General features: G+C 40.8%; 1 long non-coding RNA gene across 2 annotated transcripts in view; it reads right to left on the reverse strand.

The window, feature by feature from the left end:
* LOC130709072 (uncharacterized) overlaps window positions 1-19102 on the reverse strand; it is an 84279-nt gene that overhangs the window by 21955 nt on the left and 43222 nt on the right. For both annotated transcript variants that reach the window (XR_009009538.1, XR_009009537.1), the window contains exon 2: window positions 17382-17496. This is a non-coding gene — a long non-coding RNA (uncharacterized LOC130709072). The remainder of the gene's footprint in view (window positions 1-17381; window positions 17497-19102) is intronic.

Here is a 19102-nt window from a genome sequence, read left to right on the forward strand (position 1 = left end):
TTAAAAAAGAAGAAAGGAAGGACTACATCTAGATATACAGAGTGAAATTTTAGAACAATAGCAATAAAGAGAATTCTTAAAATCATCAAAAGATTTTAAAAAACATTTCTACAAATCAGAATTCTCACTGGAAACATGCTGGATACAAGACAGAAGAAATATATCTTCAAAATTTTGAGAGAAAAATGGTTACAAACCTAGAATTCTATACTCAGCTATTATTCAAATGTGAATGTAAAATAAATATATTTATAGATATTCAAGAATGCAGAACATTTGCCATCCACAAAGAATTAATAGAGAATGTACTTACCTAGAAAAAAAGGAAAAATAGTAATCCTAGAGAGACACATGAGCAGTACCTTATTAAAGAAATCAGTGAAACTTATTGTAAAATCCATATATGTTAGGGTAACCACTCGAAGAAATAGCAGATACAAGTTCCAGATTTTAAGAACGATAAAATAGGACAAAGAAAAGTCAATCAATCTTACAAAAGACAAAAGGAAACAACAGAAATCCAGGCTAAGTAGAAAAGGCAAAATATGATGGGAGTTCTGATGTATCAATATCACTTTGAATGTGATTGGGCTCAGTTCATGGATGAAAAGAGAATATTATATTGGATTTTTAAAAATCTAGCTATTGCAAGAGACACATCTAAAACTTGTCTAGGGAATTCCCTGGCGGTCCAGTGGTTAGGACTCCCGTGCTTTCACTGCCGAAGGCCCAGGTTGGATCCCTAGTCAGGGAACTAAGATCCCACAAGCCACGTGGGAAAAAAAATGATAAAAATCATCTAAGAAGGTTGAAAATAAAGTGATGGAAAAAGATATTCAAATAAAAATTAATAAAAAGAAACTATGTGTGATTATATTTAAAGTAAATAAAATAAAATTCAAGGAAGAGCGACTTCCCTGGTAGCACAGTGGTTAAGAATCTGCCTGCCAATGCAGGGGACATGGGTTCGATCCCTAGTCCGGGAAGATCCCACATGCCACGGAGCAACTAAGCCTGTGAGCCACAACTACTGAGTTTGTGCTCTAGAGCCCGCGAGCCACAACTACTGAAGCCCGCACACCTAGAGCCCACACTCCACAACAAGAGAAGCCACGGCAATGAGAAGCCTGCACACCACAATGAAGAGTAACCCCCACTCTCCGCAACTAGAGAAAGCCTGCACACAGCAATGAAGATCCAACGCAGCCAAAAATAAATAAAATAAATAAATTAAAAAAAAAATTCAAGGAAGAGCTGGAAAATGGACCCAGTAGTAGTTAGCACCCCTGATACCTAAATAGTGGCCTCTAAACATCATTTACCACTAAAAGGAATTAGGGCTCACTTGAGAAAAGGCTGATTCCAGGTCTGGGGCAGGAAAGGTACAAGATGAGTCTGGAACAAATTGTCATATCAGAGATAAGAAAGCCAAAGGCCACAGAGAGTATCAAAACCACTTAGGAGTCCTCATATAGCTCAATAACAAAAAAGCAAACAACCCAGTTGAAAAATGGGCAGAAGACCTAAATAGACTTTTCTCCGAAGAAGACATACAGATGGTCAACAGGCACATGAAAAGATGCTCAAAATCACTAATTTAGAGAAATGCAAATCAAAACTACAGTGAGGTACCACCTCACCCCAGTCAGAATGGCCATCTTTAAAGAGTCTGCAAATAACGAATGCTGGAGAGGATGTGTAAGAAAGGGAACCCTCTTACACTGTTGGTGGGAATATAAATTGGTGCAACCACTGTGGAAAACAGTATGGAGGGTCCTAAAAAAACAAAAAGTAGAGTTGCCATATGATCCAGCAATCCCACTCCTGGGCATATATCCAGACAAAACTAGAATTCAAAAAGATACATGCATCCCTATGTTCATAGCAGCACTATCCACAATAGCCAGGGCATGGAAACAACCTAAATGTCCATTGACAGATGAATGGATAAAGAAGACATGGTACATATATACAATGGAATACTACTCAGCCATAGAAAAGAATGAAATAATGCCATTTGCAGTAACATGGATGCACCTAGAGATTATCATACTAAGTGAAGGAAGTCAGAAAGAGAAAGACAAATACCATATGATATCCCTTATATGTGGAACATAAAATATGACACAAATGAACTTATCTACGAAACAGACTCACAGACATAGAGAACAGACTTGTGGTTGCCAAGGGGGAAGGGGGATGGGGGAGGGATGGACCACCCCTGGTCCGCCAGAGAATTCCCTTAGTGTCTTTTTCTAACTTTTGAAAAATTTGTGAGGGAATTCCGTGGCAGTCCAGTAGTTAGGACTCCGTGCTTTCACTGCAGAGGGCCCGGGTTCAATCCCTGGTCGGGGAACTAAGATCTCACAAGGCGCACAGCATGGCCAGGAAAAAAAGACACTAAGCCTAAGAAGTTTAATGGACAAGTACTAGTAAACTTTCCAAAAAGAGATAATTTCTATGTTATATACATTATTCTAGCGTTGGAAAGGTATCTAACTCGTTTTGTGCATCCAGCAAAGCACTGACGCCAAAACTCAGCAAGATTAACCTCACCTGGAACATAGATGCAAAAATTCTATTTAAATTTCAGCAAGGCAAATACAACAGTGTAGCAAGGGAATATATTATGACAAAGGGAGGTTAATTACAGAAGTCCAAGAATCTAATTTTAACTTAGAAAGTTTATATAATTCACTACATTTACAGATTAAGGCATCTGATGATACCAACAAATGCTGAAAAATAATTGGTAAAATTTAAATCTATTATTGATTTAAAAAACCCCCAAAAACCTCTAAGCAGCTAGCTCTAGAAGGGAAATTTCTTATCTTAATAAAACAACTTATGAAAACCTACAGTTATTATAATACTTAGGGGCAATTTTAGAGGTAATCCTATTAAATCAGGAATAAAACAAGGATGGCTGCTTTCATGCTACTATACAGCATTAAACTGGGAGATCTAGTCAGTAAAATGAAATAAGAAAAATGAATGAGAAACCTATAAATGAGGATGTTTTCATCTACAAATTAGAGAAAATCTAATTTGAAATAGCTTATACAATAAATAAATTCTATTATCTCACATAATAAGAAATCCTGAGGTAGGAAGTCTCCAGAGCTGGTTAATTCAGTGGTTTGCTGACCTCATTAAGGACCCAGGTTCTTTCTATTTTTTAACTCTACCATCCCCTGGAGGTCAGATTTGTAAATCTTCCAAGCTTGCCTCTCCCAAGGCAACAAGATGGCTCCCATATTACCAAGCATCCTATATAAATCTGGGATGCAGAAGGGGTATCTATTCCTGTTTGTTTCTTTTCAAGAATGGGGAAATGTTTCCCTGAAGCACTTCAGGATATTTTGTCACCTCTCATTGGACAGAATTAGGTTATATGCCCATTCCAGAACTATGTAATAGAAATCCCAGTCTGCCGGGTTGGACATTTAGTCAGAGAAAGAAAGAAAATCTTGGGGGTGAAGACCACTGAGACTTTGGTGTGTTTGTAACTAGCATATAACCAAGCCTATCCTGACTTGATCAACAAAACCTGAAGTTAATCAACATCTTTATCCTCCTCTTTGAACAGTAAATCCAGTCACTCTCTTTCTTGATATGCTACCCCTACTCCCTCCTTCTCTCTGTAGTTCAGCACTTTTATTAATTTCTTTTAAATACTTCCAAAATGTGTCTATGCAGGTACAAATTCTTGCATAAAGGACAGAAAATTATATATTACTATTCTACACCTTCCTTTTGTTACTTAAAATAGATCCTGAAGTTCTCTCCATATCAGTACATAAAAAGCTTCCTGGGCTTCCCTGGTGGCGCAGTGGTTGAGAATCTGCCTGCCAATGCAGTGGACACGGGTTCGAGCCCTGGTCTGGGAAGATCCCACATGCCACGGAGCAACTAGGCCCGTGAGCCACAATTACTGAGCCTGCGCGTCTGGAGCCTGTGCTCCGCAACAGGAGAGACCGCGATAATGGGAGGCCTGCGCACCGCGATGAAGAGTGGCCCCCACTTGCCACAACTAGAGAAAGCCCTCGCACAGAAACGAAGACCCAACACAGCCATAAATAAATAAATAAATAAAAATTAAACTTAAAAAAAAAAAAAGTTAATCGATAACATTAAAAAAAAAAAAAAAAGCTTCCTAATTTTTTTTACAGCTATACGGTAAATCCCTGTGAAGCAGCTACTATTACTTTCTGCATTTTATAGATGAGATGTTAGGACATCTGCCCATGGTCACACAGCTGTTAGAGTAGCAGAGCTGGGATTTGAACCCAAGCAGTCTAGTTCTAGAGCTGTTCATCACTATAAATCACTATAAATCAAAAGCAAAAGGACACTATTTAATAAGAACATGCAGATTTTTAAAGTCAAATTTCTAGAAATGAAAAAGAGTCACTCTTTCATTCATTCACCAAATATTTATTGAGCCCATAGTATGTGCCAGACACAGTTCAAGGCTCTGGGGACATTGCAGTGAACAAAATAGACAAAAAAGCCTAGTCTAATAGAGTTTACATTTTACTAATGAAGATAGATAATAAATATAATATATAGTATATGAGGTAGGGGATAAGTGCTAAGGAGTAAAAATAAAGTAGGAAAAAAGGGTATGAAATGTTAAGAGGGAGGGGTCGAAGTTTTAGATAAGGTACCTGGGAAAGCTTGACTGAGCAAGTGGTGTTTATTCAAGACCTGAAGAAGTAAGACAGCAAACCATATGGATGTGTGGGGAAGAACTTTTCAGGCAGAGGAAGCAGCCAGAGCAAAGGCCCTGATGGGGAACCATGCCTGGTATTTTTAAATAACAGCAAGGAACTCGGTGTGCTGGGGTGTGGAGAGAGAGAGAGAGAGAGAGAAAGAGAGAGAGAGAGAGAGAGAGAGAGCAGTGGGAGACGAGTCCAGGAGGTAACAACAGGCTGGATCATGCAGGGACTTGCAATCACAGTAAGAGCTTTGTTTTTGCTCTGAGTGACAAGGGAGTCACTGGTGGGTTCTGAGCAGAGGGAGGCAAGGATTTGACTAAGATTTTAACAAGGTCACTCTGCCATGTTGAGAATCGGCTGAAAGCAGACCAGTCAGGAGGCTGTTGCAATAATCCAGGCAGGAAGTGATGGTGACTTGCACCCGGGGGGAAGCAGTGAGGATTGTAAGAAGTGGTCCAATTCTGGATCCATTTTTAAGGAAAATCCATAGGATTTGCAGTATTTGCAGTGTGAGACAAAGAGAGGAAATAAAGATGACTCCAAGATATTACCCTGAATGCCTATAATAAGTTACCAATAACTGAGATAGGGAAAACTTCGGGGTTTGGGAATGAAGAACAGGGGCTCAGTTTTTAACTTTCCAAGTGGAGCTGTCTCATAGGCAGCTGGATATGTGGGTCAGGAGTTTCGGGGAGACGTCTGAGCTGGAGTTATAAATTTGGAAGTTATCAGCATATCTATGGTATTTGAAGTCACAAGACTGATGACTTCATCTGGAAAGTGATTTAAACTGTGAAAAAGAGAAGAGTCTCAAGAACTGAGCCCTAGGACTTCATCATTTAGAAGTAGGGACGACGAAGAGGAATCAGCAAACAAGACTGAAACAGAACAACCAGAAATAGAGGAAGAAAACCAGACGAGTATGTGTCTTCAAAGCCAAATGAAGGAAGTTTTTAAGGTGTAAAAGTAAACAGATGGGTTAAACAGCAAATGAGACCTGCATGAAGATGAAATCAGCAAATTCAAAACTAGAGATGGAATGTTTTTCTTTAGAAGAGTGAGGGACTTCTCTGGTGGTCCAGTGGCTAAGACTCCACGCTCCTAATTCAGGGGGCCTGGGTTTGTCCCCTGAGGGAACAAGATCCCACATGCCGCAACTAAGAGTTCGCATGCTGCAACTAAATAGCCGCGTGCCACAACTAAAAGATCTCGCACATGGCAACAAAGATCCTGCATGCTGCAACTAAGACCCAGTGCAGCCAAATAAATAAATAAATAAATATTTTTTAAAATTAACAATTAGAAAAAGAAGAGTGATTAAGAGAAATGGAGGATAGAATGAAGAGATTCAATGTGCATTTAGTGGATGTCCCTGAAGAAAAGAATAGAGAATGTGAAAAGGCACTATAAAGAGAAATTTTCTAAGAATTTTCTATAGTTAAATTTAGAAAGACATTAATGTTGTAGGTTCGGTTCCCCGGGAAGTAGACTGAAACAGAGATTAGTGTGCAGGAGGCTTATTATGGAGAGCTCTTGAGATCAATACCAGTGGAAGGGATGGAAGCAGGACTGGGCAGAGGGAGAAGGTGAGGTGTGATGCAGCCTCAACAGAGACTTCGGCCAACTTCATGGGAAGGATGACCAATTGTCCCTGTTTGCCCAGGATCGAGGGGTTTCCCAGGATGCAAGATTGACAGGTTTTAGAGACACGAGTCCTTGGCAAAGGACTGGTTGATTATTCTACCAGAGGGAGCTCTGACGCTAAGAAGGACCTTTAGAATTGTCCCACATTGAGACAAGAGGGCTGGCTCTTTGTACCCCTGTATTGACGAATCATTGGATGCCGGCTGCCCTTAGGAAGGGGTGTAACCTCTTGAGCAAAACAGCACTATTCAGCTGAGGGCAATTCCTGGAGAAGGCTGACATCTGAGCGTTGTCTTCTGGAAGCACCCCCAGCTCCTAGCATCTAGAGGATTAGGTCCTTCAGTCCTGACGAGGGATCCAGGTGGTGCAGGACAGTTTTGAACATAATGAGTCTTTCTAATTGAAGTAGTAAATTGTCTTGAGTGGAATAAATAATACAAATCCACACCTAAACACATCATCATACCTGCAGAATAATATAGACAAGAGATAAATCCAGCCAAACTGGAAAGACAGACCATCTACAAAAGAACAATAATTACTGAGAACAGACTTCTCATCAAATAACAAATGCCAGAAGAAAATGAAACAATATCTTCAATGTATTAAGGAAAGTAATTGTCAACCTGGAATTCTATATTCAGCAAAATCATGGTTTTACACTGAGCACAGAATAAAATAAAGACATTTTCAGACAAACAAAAGACTCAGAGTTCATGTCTCACTAACTCTCAGGGAAAGAATTCCTGAAGGACATTCTTCAGTAAGATGGTATTATAGTTGAAAGAGTGTGATGCATGAAGCAGTGTGAGCAAATGGGTAATCTAAGCCCTAATAAACACTGGCTATTAAAAATTACTAATTTGTTGGGGATGTTTAAAAACAAGATGGAAATACATTTTAGGCCACAATAATGTGGAATGTGGGAGACAGAGAAAGGAATTAAATCTTTATAAGACTTTGTATTTTTTTAGGGGGATGGCAATACCAATTAGCTTTGTACTTTATTATGTCAAGAATGCATATTAAAATTCAGAGTGTAACTCCTAAAAGAACAAAAATAGAATACATAACTTCCAAACCTGTAGAAATAAAAAGGGGGAGCATAAGAAAAACTATATTAATACAATAGAAAGCAATAAAAGAAAAAATAAAAAGCATAATAAAGGAAAAGCACAGAAAAGGAAATAGAAATAAATCCAAATAGATTACTAACCCCTATAAATTTAAACGATTAAACCCAGTGTTTAAAGGACAAAAATTCTCAGACTAGGAGATAAAGTCCAACTGCTAAGTTCTTTTTAAAGAGACAAACCTGAGACATAATGATATAAGAAGGCTCAAAGTAAAGAGATGGATGTATAAACACCAGGCAAATACTTGTGGAAAGAAAGCTGGTGTGGCAATACCAGACAAAAATAGATATTAAGGCAAAAAGTGTTACTAGAAATTAAGTAGACCTCAGCTTCCAGCCAAGATGGAGTAACGAGAACTGGATTTACCCTCTTTGCCTGGAACAACTAAAAAACTGGACAGAATATTTGAAACAAAGGTCTTTCAGTCTTTGGACATCACACAGCACAGTGATCCCTGATAGGGGAAACACATTAGTGAGCCCTATGATTGCTTCAGTTTAGTGCTGGAGAGTTTCTAGGCCATAGCCAGGCAGGGGGAACCCAGGCAAACGCAGGGTCTCCGAGTTGAAGGGATACATCCCGGGAGTCTAAGGAAGCCAAAGCTGTTGGAGTTTGCAGGCACAGTGGTGGAGAGGAGAAATTGCACACAGAGAAAGTCAGTCCCAGAGATCTACACAGGATCCCCCTTGAGTCCTCAACTGAATGCTCATCAGCCCATGAGTGTGAGAAACCTACCCACAGCCAGAGAATGAATGACCCAAAAAGAGCAGAGGTAGCAATCCAGGAAGAGGACACAGGGCTAGGAAGAATTGGGCTCCCATCAGACAGAATGGAAGACCCTGTAATTCATAGGGCACTGAGTAACCAGAAGGGTACTGCCTCAGTAGTGGGGAAAAATCAGCCCTAGACTAAAGTCTACTTGGATCCCGCCTAACAAAGCTTGAAAATAAAAAAGCCTTAAAAGGATCAAACTGTTTCCAAGTAATTTAACTGTGTCTCAGAACAAAGCTCAAGAACATTTACAGGCATACAAAGCATCCAGCATTTAACAAGGTAAAATACACAATGTCTGGCAACCAATCAAAACTTACCAGGGATGCAAAGAAGCAGGAAACTCTGACCCACAATGAGGAGAAAAATCTATCAATAGAAACACGTCCAGAAACAGCGCAGATGACAGAATTAGTAGATAAGAACATTAAAAGTTATTGTAACTATATTCTATAAATTCAAGAACGTAGAGGAAAGATTGAGCATGGTAAGATATAAAAAGACCCAAATTGAACCTCTAGAGATGAAAATGAAAGTTTTACTGGATGGTGTGAAGATTAGACACTGCAGGAGATAAAAGAGAGAATTCATCAGCAAGTTATAAAAATCCTGAACTGGTGCATCTAACAAAGGAGACTCAAAGTATATTAAGCAAAAATTAACAGATCTAACGGAGAATTTGATGACTTCATGACCATAGATTTTAACATTATTTATTTAAAAAAGTAGATAAAAAGGCAAAGCTTTAAATTAAATATACCTATAAATTGAAAATATACATTCAAAGTAAATACAAACTGGCATTGCAGGTCTTATATCCTCATTCACTGAGACATTTGTCATCTACTGTGAGCTCTGTGAGGACAGGAGCTGTGTACTGCTCAGGACTGAATCCTCAGAGCCTGGCATGGGACCTGACACATTTTAGGGTATCAATGAGTAAATATTATATTTATAATTCTAAATGAAGTAGCTAAAATATTATAAGGCTATAGAGGACATAAGTGCACAATTAAGCTTAAATTAATGGATACGTATAAAATTGCACATCACAACAAATAGGGCATACATATTTTTTTCAAAAACACCTACAACGGGGCTTCCCTGGTGGCACAGGGGTTAAGAATCCGCCTGTCAACGCGGAGGACTAGTGTTCGAGCCCTGGTCCGGGAAGATCCCACATGCCGCGGAGCAACTAAGCCCGAGCGCCACAACTACTGAGCCTGCGCTCTAGAGCCTGCGTGCCTAGAGCCTGCGCTCCGCACCAAAGAGAAGCCGCCTCAATGAGAAGCCCGCGCATGGCAACTAAGAGTAGCACCCCCCGCCCCCGCCCCCCCAACCCCGCTCACCGCAACTAGAGAAAGCCCGCATGCAGCAACGAAGACCCGATGCAGACAAAAATAAATAAAATAAAAAATAAATTTTAAAAAACCCACCTAAAACATCTACAAAAGTCAACCATTCAGTAGCCATTAGACAACGAAAAATGTGCTATTACGCTGCAGCAGGATAGTCTAACTGGAACTTATGTTTTCTATGTAGGTAATGAATTCAGATACTTTTGACAGTTCCTGCAAATATAGTTATGAACATTGTTTTGTTTTCTGGGAAATTGAGGAGGGGGCAATACTGCCCTCATACTGACAAGCTAATATCACGTCATGATTAGAACACAGCGGGTCCCAAGAGGTGACTTAACAAACCTCACAATCAGAGAATTTAAGGATTCAGACCAAATCTCTGTATTGATCTTCACCTTATTGATAAGAAGAAGCTAAGAATATAACTAAGTTTACACTATATTAGCTGTATAATAAATCGTCATTCAGCTCTCGCTTCATATGTTGTTTCTATAAACTCCCCCATCAAAAAGCCTATTCAACTGCTGTTAGCTATCTGGGTTGATTTAGCCTTATCTGATGATAGGCAAGAGTCTGGTGCCCAAAGCAGTCAAAACAAAATGAACATCAGTCTTATAGGAGATTGACTTTCTTTTTTTGGTAACACTTTTACTGAGATACAATTCACATACCATACAAGTCACCCATTTAAAATGTGCAATTAAATGTTTTTAGTATATTCATGGAGGTTGAAATCATCAACCCATTCAATTTTAGAATATTTTCGTTATACCAAAAAGTAGTTCTGTACCCATTAACAGTCACTCTCCATTGCTTTCCAGCCCTAGGCGACCACTAATCTACACTCTGTCTCTACAGATTTGCCTGGACATTTCATATAAACAGAATCATACAGTATCTGGTCTTTGTGATTGTCTTCTTTCACTTAACATTTTCAAGGTTCATTCATGCTGTAGCATGTATCCATACTTCATCCCTTTTTATTCCTTTTTATCTGTACAATTCCCTTGTATAGATAATACCACATGTTATTTATCCATTCATCAGTTGATGGACATTTGAGTTATTTCCACTTTTCAGCAATTATGAATAATGTTGCTATGCACATTTCTGTACAAGTTTTTACGGGAACATATGTTTTCATTTCTCTTGGATATATACTTAGTAGTGGAGTTGCTGGGTCCCATGCCAGCTCTATGACTAACATTTTGAGGAACTGCCAGGCTGCTTTCTGAGGCAGCTGCACAATTTTACATTCCCATCAGCAGTGTACGAGGGCTCCAACTTCTCCAGATCCCTGTCAGCACGTGTTATTATCTGTCTTTTTGATTGTAGTCATCCTAGTGGTTATAAAGCACTATCTCATTGTGGTTAGAATACTGCTTTAATGAGGCTTATTTCTGATTGGGTGTTTTGCAAGATAAGTGAGTGTTTTTAATCACTTTACTGTAATATGCATTTATATCAACTTTGTTTACCCATAAAAATAATCAGTTTTGCTATATGAATATGAAAAGTGTTTGGTTATCTATTACTATGTAACAAACTATCCCACAACTTAGGGGCTTAAAATAACAACCAGTTTATTCTCTCTCATGATTCTGTAGGTTGGCTAGGCTCAGCTGGGTGGTTCTTCTGCTCTGTGTGATATCGGCTGGGGCTGCAGTCACCTGAAAGTTTGACTACACAGAACATCCAAGATAGCTCAGATACATGTCTGGTGACTTCACAGGGATGGCTGGAAGGCTGAACTCAGATGGAATACTTGAGCATTTGGGACTCTCTCTCTTTCCACATCATCCTGGGGCGTCTCTCTCTCTCTCTCTACATGGCCCCTCAAGCATGAGAGTAATTGGATTGATACATGGCAGCACAGAGCTCCCAAAAGTGCAAAAGTGGAAGCTTTGAGACCTTTCTAAGGCTGATGCTTGGAACTGGCACAGCATCACTCCCACCACACTCCATTGGGCCAGTCTAGATTCCAAGGCATGAGTCCCGGGAGGCATGGACCCTTAGTGACCATCTATGAAGATTAACTGCCCCAAAAAAGAATAGTTTACTCAGGCGATAATAATAATTTTTCTAATTTACTAACATTACTGTTAAATGCTTTCCATTTTTTAAGGCATTTAAGTCATCTATCATTGAGGACCTTTTGAGAGGCAGGAAAGAACTTGAGCTCACAGGAAACCACCAATACTCTCAGAAAGCATCCTCCACCACCTTCCAGATTTCTTATTCACTAAAGCATAAAGGAGATACATAAAGGATCATTTTTACCAAAGAAGCTAGAGGAAAAAAAGACCTCTAATGTCAGCTAATAAAGATTTTGCTGTATATGGAAACTGTCAGGTCACTCTCATTTTCAAAGCACACCTTCTGATGTCTTTGAATGATTGCCTTGTCCATCATTTCACATGTTAGATTCTTTCTTGATGTGCATGCTTGGATTTTCCAACACAGGCCACCTTCCCCCATGTGCCCCACTTTGAAGAGGGAGAGAAGCAGAGGTCTTCATGCTTCAGAATTTCAGACTCCAGTCCTGGATAGCACACCTGAAGACATTCTGCATTTCACTACATTTGAAAGCAACTTGCCAGCATCCAATCGTAAGGTAAATTGGGGTTTAATATTTGAAAAACGCTCATTAAGTTCAACAACAGAACTGATCCCTGGTGAAGTAGGAAGCTCCCATCCCCAGAAGGGTTTGGACAGAGCTGGGTCACCTGTCAGGGATGCTACCGTAAAGATTCAGGAAAGCTGGAAGAGCCCTAACAAATTCCAGATCTTATTCTTTTAAACCTGTTAAGTGTAGACAAAGCATTGCCCACTAATGAGAGGCTCAGTTTCTGAAGTCAGACAGATCTGGGTTTATAACCTGGCTTTACCATTTACCAGCTGTGGGAGGTTCGACGGGTTTTTTAAACCCTGTCAGCCTGTTTCCTCATCTGTAAGGTGAGTATAATAACATTACCTATATTTCAGGTGTGGGGCTACTGCTGAACCAGAAAGCATGCAGATGCTCCAGCCTTGGAAAGGCCTTGGAACCCTCTTCCATATGAGGTCATGGACTTTTCTGAGAATCTAATGAGAGCTTTGGATCCTCCACATTGCCCCAACCAATACATGTATCATGAAAATTGCTACAAGTTCATGGGGTTCAAAAACCCCTAGTTGTCCATCCATGGTCCTCGTAGAGAGTTATATAAACCTTTGCTCTAGACTAAACACAGCAGCCACAAGCCCACAAAGAGAAGGCAGTGAGTCCGCATGAAAATCACAGCAGCTCTGAAGGCAAACACACATTTTGTCTTTTGAGAGTCTCAGTCTGCCTCTAAAGTCTCGAAGTGTAATCTGAGACTGAGCGAACCCTACAGAAATTTCCCTTATTTTGTGGTTTAAGAAATATCTTCGGGGACTTCCCTGGTGGTCCAGTGGTTAAGACTCCACACTCCCAATGCAGGGGGCCCCGGGTTCAATCCCTGGTCAGGGAACTAGATCCCGCATGCCACAACTAAGACCCCGCGCAGCCAAGTAAATAAATAAATAAATATTTTAAAAAATTATTTTAAAAAGAAATGTCTTCAGGGCTTCCCTGGTGGCGCAGTGGTTGAGAATCTGCCTGCCAATGCAGGGGACACAGGTTCGAGCCCTGGTCTGGGAAGATCCCACGTGCCGCGGAGCAACTAGGCCCGTGTGCCACAGCTGCTGAGCCTGCGCGTCTGGAGCCTGTGCTCCGCAACAAGAGGAGCCGCGATACTGAGAGGCCCGCGCACCGCGATGAAGAGTGGCCCCCACTTGCCGCAACTAGAGAAAGCCCTCGCACAGAAACGAAGACCCAACACAGCCATAAATAAATAAATAAATAAATAAATTTATTAAAAAAAGTCTTCAGAGGAATAAAGCTGAATGTGCAAACCATGACCATCTTATCTTAAAGGTTTTATACATCTTTCTATAATCTAAAATTTTCATTTTTTGAGAGGTTCTCTGAGAAAAACCTAATTTTAAATTTTTCAGAATTTTCCCTGGTTCTCCCACATAAAGACTTGAAGGCCCGAAGAGATTGAGAAGCTGACCTCAGGGGCTACATCTGTGATTCAAAAGGAGGAAGGGGAAGTTTGTTCATTTTCAGTATCTCACTCAAGCCCTGCCCTAGAGTACTACTTAGGGGTTTATAATTCCTACCAGCGTTTGATGGCGTATCGGTTGGAAACGCTGAGTACCCACTGGGTAAGAAGACCTGGTCCTATGGCAGATGAAGAGAAATATCAGGTTAACCCATCTCAGGACTAGAGTTATTTTTCTCTAAGTCTTTACCCTCCCAGAGGCGGTTGGTAGGGTCTCTTCGTGAATGAAGAGACATTATGATATCTTTTGAGTGTATTATTGTTAATCATTGATTTTTATCAAGAACAAATGGATACCATCTCTTGTGTTTGAATAAGGAGTTTTTGTGGAGTTTTTGTGTCCCTTACATTATTGTATGCACCTCCTCTTAAGCTGTTTTAAGCCAGAGCTTACTTTTTAATAATTCAATAATGAATCTTGTTTAATCTCTCTTAATCCTCTTGCCTAATTCTCTTTTACATTAAGGGATTAAACACAGAAAAGAAGACGTGGCCAAATGATGACTCACTCCTCTTTCAATGCTGATCCCCAAAGGCAGATAGACGAGAAGAAACGTCCCAGAAGTGAATGAAACACACAAGTCTAAACTGAGAAATAAATCATCTGAGTCTCAGGCTATTTACTCTAACTTCCCCTTTCTTCCGTGACACAAAAATTAGTCTTAAAAGGTTTGCAATTGCTATTCACTGCTGCACCTTCCACAAGATATTCTCTAATGAAGCTGACATTACTAACTCACCGTCACAAACCATTTGCTTTGCGCTGTTTCTCTAATAACGGGGATGGGCCACACTGAGTCATCCACACTCTTGCCCAGGCCCCTAAGAACCCCGGGGACTCATTAACTTGACAATTGGCCAGGATTAGCAGCACAGGGACGGTGGCTGTGTCATGGAGCCTGGGGCTGCTGAACTGCGGACATTTGGGGCCCAGGGCGGTATTAGGCTGAGGAGGCTGACAGGAGAGGCTGAGTCTCAAACTGTCTGGAGAGAGCCTGGTCCGGTCAACCTACTCTACAGAACCCAGAAATGGTGCCCTGGTCACATTCTCAGGGCTCTGTGTTGCCCTCACCTACTTCCTGTTTCTGCCCAAGCTGGTGAAGTGTATCATGATGGCATGGGGCTGGAAGGGTCCCTGTTCTGGGACCATCTGTGCTTTGCTCCTTCTGAATTAAACCTGGAAAATTCCCCCTTTTCCACTGCATTCTTACAATCTTACACAGCCTTGTGCGGGGGAGGATAAAGTAGGAGCTTCCTATATGCCGTGATTTAGGGGTTCCAGATAAAGCCGCCTCCCTGAAGACACCTGCCACATGGCTTACCATTCCTACGGGACACCCTCCTTTCAGGCAAGACATTGAAAGTGACTGCTGAAAAGCAAATGAGGTTCCACATATAAGCGATACCATATGATATTTGTCTTTCTCTGACTTACTACCAGGGGGGAAAGCAGGGGGAGGGATAAATTGGGAGATTGGGACTGACATATACACACTACTATATATAAAATAGATAACTAATAAGGACCTACTGTATAGCACAGGGAACTCTACTCAGTACCCTGTAATGACCTATAAGGGAAAATAATCTTGAAAAGAGCAGATATATGTATATGTATAACTGATTCACTTTGCTGTACAGTAGAAACTAACACAACATTGTAAATCAACTATACTCCAATAAAAATCAAAAAAGAAAAAGCAAATGAGGTTTGGGTGGTCTAACATATAAACCTATTCTTTCCCATTAACACTTTTCAAATTAGTTTAGCAGATTTGTCCGTTAGGATATTTGAACTCTGAAAATAGCACCCTGGTCTGGTTACTTTTACTGCAACCTGTGGCCCAAACTTTCAAATTCAGAATCCTGTGTATTTCTGCCAATGATCATTCCAGCCGTCACACTGAGACTTTGTGGAGAAAGTATCAAAATATGATGATATCAAACATGAAACAGTCCACACTCTGCCACCCACATTCCTCAGCTGGTTCGGAGGCTACTTTCTTCATATTGTAAGAAAGCAAAAGCCAAACCAAGGTTGGGGGAAATGTTTAAATACTGTGACCTCTCAATGATCCAAACCAGGAGAGGAAAGTGAAAAAGATTACAAAGAATGTGCAGCACCAGTTCTCCAGTGTAGAAGTTCATGTCGTTGTATATGCTCCCCTGGCAGGCCTGGCTTTCTGACTTCACTTTTGCTTGGGAACCTGCTCTGTGGAGTGCAGGTGTTTTCTGGTCTGTACCCCCAGCCGTGTGATAAGCCAAAGAGGACAGCTTCTGTCCCAGCAGGGGTGGAGGATGGAGTTTTGGAGGGTTAAGTTCAAAACAGGAGAGTATTAGCAAACCCATTTGACTTCACAACCAAGCCACACCCTCCAATCTAACTTTGCAATGAAACCGACATTTTAATCTCCAAAAATATTTTTATAAAAAAATAAAAATAATACCTAAAAAGGATCCTAAGAACCAAATGCGAAAAGAGACACACTCTTCTGAATTGCCCCACCCCACATCTAGGATGGCTTTTGGTTCTGTCTCCCAGTTTTCAGGAGTGTGCTGTCGGGAGCTCAGGGCTGGAGGTTCTGTAGGGTATTTGTGACTCAGCCTTTCCCAACAGGCTCACCCGAGTATGTACATGGGCTGTCCACCACTGTCCCACACTCTCAAGAGACAGCGCCCTCCACGCCTCCCAGAACAGTGAACATAGGAAGTCTTGACACCTACTCAACAAATGCTTCTGCGTTGGGTACCAGAAAGGATACTGAGGTCACAAAAATGAAAGGAAAATCCATGAATTCTTTGGATGATCTCATAAACAAGTCATGTCAATGACTATTACACTATATGTTAAATTCTAGAATAGAGGTACATACACAGGGGTTGTGGACACACAGAGGAAGGGATGTTTAACTCTATCTTGGGAAGGGAGGGCTTTGAAGAGAATACATATAATTTTTGGCTTCAAGTAATAGAATACAGTGGCCTAAGTAGTAAAGATACTTATTATCTCATATAACAAGAAATACAGAGACAGGAAGTGCAGGGTTGGCCTGAATGTCTTTAAGAGCTAGGCTCGGGCTTCCCTGGTGGCGCAGTGGTTGAGAATCTGCCTGCCAATGCAGGGGACAGGGGTTCGAGTCCTGGTCTGGGAAGATCCCACATGCCGCGGAGCAACTGGGCCCGTGAGCCACAACTACTGAGCCTGCGCGTCTGGATCCTGTGCTCCGCAACAAGAGAGGCCGCGATAGTGAGAGGCCCGCGCACCGCGATGAAGAGTGGCCCCCGCTTGCCGCAACTAGAGAAAGCCCTCGCAGAGAAACGAAGACCCAACACAGCCATAAATTTAAAAAAAAAAAAAAAAATTCTTCTTTAAAAAAAAAAAAAAAAAAGAGCTAGGCTCATTTCATCTTGGGCATGGAGAGGGAAGCTTTCATTTTACTTTAAATCTTCTCCATTGTGGATTTAGTAGGAATATCCCATTCTTATATTCATCATTTCTGATCCAGCAGTTCTGAATTTCTCCGCTGAAGAAGATATATTACAGGATTTTAAAAGTTGTAGTAACTCACGCAGGCCGAACATGTTTTCTCTATTTATACGACATGCATGAAGAAATACCTTTCAGTTCTGCAACGGTGACTGTATAACCTCGATTGCCTCAAGCGTTGGTGAGTGTGCCTTGTAACAATCATCTTAGAGCACAATCGGCCCTCCTTATCCGTGGATTCCACATCTGCAGATTCAACCAAAAAATATTCAAAAATATTCAGGGGAAAAAATTCCAGAAAGTTCCCAAAAGCAAAATTTGAACTTGCTGCACACTATTTACATAGCATTTACATTGGATTAGGTATTATAAGTAATCTAGAGATGATTTAAAGTGTACAGGAGGATTGTGTAGGTTATATGCAACTACTACACCATTGTATAAAAGAGACTTGTGCATCCATGAATTTTAGTACCCATGGGGGTCCTGGCACCATTCCCCCAGGATCCTGAAGGACAACTATACTGGAATGATTTCTTTGCCACTCTAGTGAAAATGCCAAACTAGGTCAATTTCTGTTGTCTTTGAAGAGTTTTAGGGAGAAAAAGCAAGGTTGCAATTTTTATTGCATTTATTTGCTTACACAAGAGGAATACATGTGTTTTAGAAGCTGTGGGCAATGAAGGAGGTTGTATAAGCTGAAGGTGTGCAGAGGGACAAATGGGGCTCCTGGAGTTGTGCAGTGCACAACCGATGAGATCGTATGTGGCAACCTATTTCTGAACATAGAGCACAGAAAGGAAAAAATTCCCCATGATTCTACCTCCCAGCAACAACATTATTATTTTGCTACGTTTCCTCCCAGTCTTTCTTCTAGGTATATTGTATTTTTAAATGATATTATAATGTACACCTGCTCTATAACCTCTTTCATTTAACAGTTAATTATAAACATTTTAAATGTTTAATTAAATATTCTTGAAAACATCATTTCCAGTGGCACCATATTTTATTATTTCATTTAACACTTAATATAGTATTTTTTTACATGCCAGTCACTATCCTAAACTCGTTAAAAATATTAACTCATGTAATCCTGCACAGATATTTTTGTTTGCCTCTCCAGACCACTCTACCTTCTTCCACCTTGCTCTGTGCCCCCGAAGGCCGACCTGTACAGACTGCATCACCCGGCTTCTGTGCCCTCTCACTTCCTTGGATTTGGCCAATGACAAGTTGTCATTGGATTATCATTCCCAACTCCACTCTCTTCCTCTCTCCCGGTGTTAGGATTTGCCATGGGAGTTTGCCTTCTACTAGAGTATGTGGAATATAAATAGCTCTACTCTATTTACTTTAGTCTCAGTCATGGGACATGCTTTGGCCAATGGAATGTTTGCACACTTGGTGTGAGCAGAGGCCTGAAAAGGACTTGCCTGTTTGGTTTGGCCTCTTGGTGGCTGTTCCCAAAATAAGAGGCCCAGGAAGCTGACCTGAACCCAAACAACCCAAAGCCTGAAGCAGAGCTGCTTCAGTCAACCTGGGAGTGAGAAAAACAAATGTCTGCAGTTTGTAGCCAGTGAGATTTGGGGTTGTTTATATGCACCATTATTGCAGCAGTGGCAGACTTATCACAGATGTCTCAGAAGAAGCCTGGAGGGTGAGGTTAAGGTATGAAGGGTCACTGGGCTTTTCACAAAGAGCGCAGCTCCTCCTAGGAACTCTCTCTCTCTCCAGGTTCCAATACCTGCCCAACTGCTCCCTATGACTTCCTACTACTACTTGCCCAGAGTACTGCACTATCCTTGGTGGTTTCACTACATCCTGTCCACACCTCTGTAAAGAGTCCTTT

Source organism: Balaenoptera acutorostrata, chromosome 10 (assembly GCF_949987535.1).
Source record: "Balaenoptera acutorostrata chromosome 10, mBalAcu1.1, whole genome shotgun sequence".
Taxonomy (NCBI): domain Eukaryota; kingdom Metazoa; phylum Chordata; class Mammalia; order Artiodactyla; family Balaenopteridae; genus Balaenoptera; species Balaenoptera acutorostrata.